At 57.2% G+C, this 4,578-nt stretch overlaps 1 pseudogene; it reads right to left on the bottom strand.

Moving 5' to 3' along the window:
• LOC118660127 lies at window positions 1-4,578 on the bottom strand (annotated as a pseudogene).

Below are 4,578 nucleotides of genomic sequence, written 5' to 3'. Positions count from 1 at the left end.
TACGATACAAAAAGGGATCCTTTCTTAAATTACAAAGGCACATTGATAAAGCAGCCCTCAAATCAGAGCATCACACAACCCAAAGCACAGCACACAGACACGCGGACCGGGGCCAGGGTGTATGATTACTACTGAGATTTGCAATGCAAAACATTTTTTTTGTAATTAATTAGTATGTAGGGTCCATTATGCATGATCCAAAAGTCAGAGTCCAATAATCCAAAACTTACATACACAAAATTAGGAAGGAATATGCATTTTTCTTGGAAGATCCTCTGTGGCTTCAATCTCCTATGATCCAAAGAAGATTAAGAACCACTGAAACAGTAATTTCTTTCTGAGCTATTTTGATCACCATCAAAACTGAAGGGATAAGACTCACTTGAGTTATTTGTTCTTCTAACACTTTAGTAAATGATTTGTTCAAACAAGCAATTACATGAAACAATGAAACCAAGTTTTTCACCTAGGATAGACTCAACATGATGGGTGAGGCCTGTTTCACATTCAGTGGAAGTAGTAGTTAGTGGTAGTTAGTGGTAGTTAGTAGTAGTTAGTGGTAGTTAGTGGTAGTTAGTGGTAGTTAGTGGTAGTTAGTGGTAGTTAGTGGTAGTTAGTGGTAGTTAGTGGTAGTTAGTGGTAGTTAGTAGAAGTAGAGCAGAAGGGGAGAAAAGCCCAAGTTAACAAAAAAGCTTTTAAAAATGAACCAACGGTCGTAAACTAGAGCAATTCCATCTCAAACAAGAACGACGCTGTTTGCGATCAGGGGAAGCATTTATAAAGGCAGCTCGTGTATAAGAAGATGACACTCGGACAATGAGAAGTTCCTCCTCTTCGGATGAAAGCTGCATGAGGCTTTAGAGGTGACCAACAGCTACTCTCGCAGGTGCTCTAACAACTGCTGGCTTTGATGGTCCTTCAGTGGGAAACCACAACCGGGTCCAAAGTCAGAGTCTGTGTTTAAGGGGAGAGTTGATTCGAACTTGACCCTCGCTTTGTATTATTTGGATCACGGCAAAAACATCTAGGGAGCAGAGCAAATGCCTGGCCGAGGTGAGAGGTGTCAAGACGTTTTGAATTTGATGCAATTTATTTTAAAGGTCCTTGAAAGTTCACGTGCAGAAGGTCTGGCAGTGTTTGTTTTTGTTTTTTTCAGGTAGGAAATGCCTTTATTATTGGCCTTGATTCATTCACGATGTAGTGTCCAACGCGGATCACGTGTCCAGAAGAAGCCACCTGGTGCACGCAATTCCTTCCTGGCTACGGCTGCCCCTCCGGTCAACACCAGGCCTCTGCCCATCATAGTAGGGACCCAAGCCCACCATCCCACGAGTTCATGCCTGAGGCCCTGAGGGACAAGACTGTCCCAGGATTAGAACCTCAGTGCCCCCAATCTTGGCCAGGAGGTTCTGTGGAGGACAGGGCCGGAGCCGGGACAATCAGTCACTTGTTGGTTTCATGATCATTTAAAAAACAGAAAAGACAAACATTTCACAGTCTTTAAAAAATAGGAGTCTGAGGAGAGAGGCTGGAGTCCTCAGTCTGGGGAATCCCCCTGAGGCTCAAGCAGCCACATCCGTTGAGGTCTGCAGACCCAGCCACGGTGCCCCAGGTCCTATCCTGTCACTGGCCTGAGCCACAGGGCCAGTGGAAGGGACTTCCAGACAGCAGCATGTCTCGAATCAGCGTCTCCATGGGCGCCTTGCCCACTAGGCGCATGAAGAACAGCTGGGAGGTGAGGGAGGCAGGGACGGCACGCAGGGCAGGAGCCACAGCAGCAGGCGCCCGAAGCGCTGGGCTTGGGACGGGGACTGGGCCCGCAGTACACAGTGAGGGCCACCTGTGCCTTCTCCTGGAGGCTCCCCACGTGCGCTGGATCTGACGGCCACAGGCATCAGGTGTGAACAGCGCCATGGCCTGGAGGCAGCCATATTCTGCGGAGTCCACCTGCAGGCAGCCCAGCTTGTCCACCTGCTCCTGGAAGGCGCACACCGGATCCATGAAGGCCACAGCTCGGTCCGCGGCCATGGGTGCAGCGTGCAGACCAGCTGCGGCCGGCAGTGCAGTGTGTGCAGGGGCAGCGCGGCCTGCACGGCCTTCAGCACAAACAGCTCGCCCCACCTGGTCGGTGACGGGCAGGTCAGGGAAGAAGGGCGCGTGGCACGCCCACTCCACTGTGCTCAACAGCAGGCGCGCTGCCAGCTCACACACGTTGTTGATCCCAGCACTGCGCCCCCTGAACCACCGCCTCCGCCAAAGCCCCCGCAGCTGTGGGATCAGCTCCGACACAGGCTGCCCCAGAAGAGGTCCCCGCCTGCCACCACTGCTCCTTCTTCAAACACAGCCAGTCATTCCAGTCATTTTCCCCCACCAAGCTCACCCCCTGGCTCGCCAGGCTCACCGGGCTGGGCGTGGTTAAGTACTGCTGGGGTTTGAGTTCCAAATGACGCTCAGGGGGCTCTGAGAGCTGCCAGGTGCCAGCCCTCGTGGTGTTCGCAGAACCAGCTGGGCCAGAGACTCTCCTCCTGCCCAGGGAGGAAGCTGGCAGCCTGGGCTCCTCGCAGGCCCCCCACCGCCAGGCCGCCTCCTGCCTCCAGGCTGCTGTGGCTGCCATGACATGGGCACAGCGCCCACCCTGCCTCACCTGAGCTCAATCCCGGATGGCCGTGATGCTGTTGCCCCATTTTGCTTCCATTAAAAATGTCAGTGTATTTCCAACCCTCAGCACCGGCTTCCACCAGCGGAGGCAGCCTGAGCCCTGGGACTCCCCTGAGAGGAGAGGGACGCTGGCCTGGGCGGGGAGGGGCCCCGGATGCTGAGACGGCACCCCTAGGATCGCCCTGGCTGAGCCTGACTAGCTCACTCTGGCACCAGCAAAGCCCCCTGGGCCACCGCATCAGCCACCAAACAGGAGCAGAGAAGCCGGCCTCGGCGGGTCTCCCCTGCTGTGCGCTTCCTCCTCACCCAGAGGGAGCCACCGGGGGCGGAGGGGAGGGGAGGGAAAGGGAGGGCGGGGCGCGATGCGGTCTCACTAGGCGCCTCCCAAAGCGGTGCTGGGTGTTCGGGTGGATGCTGGACGAACGAGAGGTCCGGATCCTTCTTCCAAGAACACACAGTCCAGTGGCTCTTCGTGTTCCCAACAACAGGAAGGCCCCTGAAACGAACACTCCATTTCTCCCCCCACTGATGAGCACACCGTCCGCAGGCCGGAGGCACTGGGCTGGGCCTGGGAGCAGGTGCTGCACCCGAGGTGGGTGTGGAAGCGGCAGCATTGGGAGGGACCTGTCTTGTCCCCACAGGTCGGGAGACACGGGGACCAGCAGCAGGACGAGAGCTGAGGGCCCGGGTGGCGGATGGCGAGGCCAGGGCACGAGGGCTGAGAACGACAGGGCATGCGTGTTCCCAGCCAGTCCCCCGGGCCCTGCGGGATGTGAGGTCACTGCAGTTCTGCCGGGGCCGCTGCTCCTCCTGCACCGCACACCCCACCCCTTCCTGCCTGCAGGGTTTCCAGTAAACACTGTACCTGCATTTCCTCAACACTCAGGCTGTGCTGACCGCCCTGCGTCCACCCCGCAAGGCCCCCTCCGAGGCTGGGACCCTCTGCAGCTCCCACCACCCGCCCAGGACGCCTGGGAGCCTGGCCAGCCAGCGGGACCCCACCACCCGCCCAGGAGAGCACCCCCCTCCTCCGGAGCCATGTGCGGCTCAGGCACAAGCCCAGGCCAAGGGCCCCCAGGAGGAGTCGGCCAGGAGCTGCCGGCTCATCACGGAGCCCGGGGGAGCCACGCAGTGGGGGCCAAAGGCTCGGCTTCCAAAGCCCACGGGGCAGACGGTCCAGCCGGCCCTGCGTGTCCCTGAAACTGGACACATTTCCTTAAGCGCCGGCCAGTGGAGGCGAGCAGCTCCGTCAGTTCCCGCTGACCAGACCCCCGCTGCTCATCCCGGCCTGAGCCGGCCTTCCTGCGTGGACCACAAGCCCAGACCCCACCAGCAGCGCCCGCGTCCCTGCCAGCACTGCTACCCTCGCCGCTGCTCCTGCCTCACTGTTACAGGAGCCTGGGTCCTCCTGGGACGTTTGTGCTTAGAGACCAGTCCTGTGCCTGTGGCCACAGGGGAGCCGCCGCTGCTGGGCCTTTCAAAGCCAGGAAATGCGTTTCGTTGGTTTGGTTTGGTTTAAGGGAGACACATCAGAGTTCACACTGACATTTATGAATAAATTCAGGATGAAAGGGCTTTCTCATTTGGTCTTATTTGCATATATCTTCGCGTCTCCCCTTCATCTCTTTTCAAGCATTTAATTGGCCACAGATTAAAGAGGGGACTCTACTTAGTCTAAATGCTATGTGCTCCTTCTTCAAACACACCCAGTCATTCCAGTCATTTCCCCTGGCCTTGGCCTGGGAGCTAATTAGACCTCAGGATCGTCTACCTGGACCTGATCCAGGTGAGGCTCACCTTGTCCTGACCAGCTCGCCGCAGCTGTCTCACAGGTGCAATGCCGTCCTCACCTTGGGAAGCCTGTGCCGTGGGTGGTCCCTGGGCTCGGCACCGCGTAAACCTGTGCACCTGTGTGTTCAT

Source organism: Myotis myotis, unplaced genomic scaffold, assembly GCF_014108235.1.
Source record: "Myotis myotis isolate mMyoMyo1 unplaced genomic scaffold, mMyoMyo1.p scaffold_m19_p_7, whole genome shotgun sequence".
Classification (NCBI taxonomy): domain Eukaryota; kingdom Metazoa; phylum Chordata; class Mammalia; order Chiroptera; family Vespertilionidae; genus Myotis; species Myotis myotis.
This window is presented reverse-complemented; position numbering and strand designations above follow the sequence as displayed.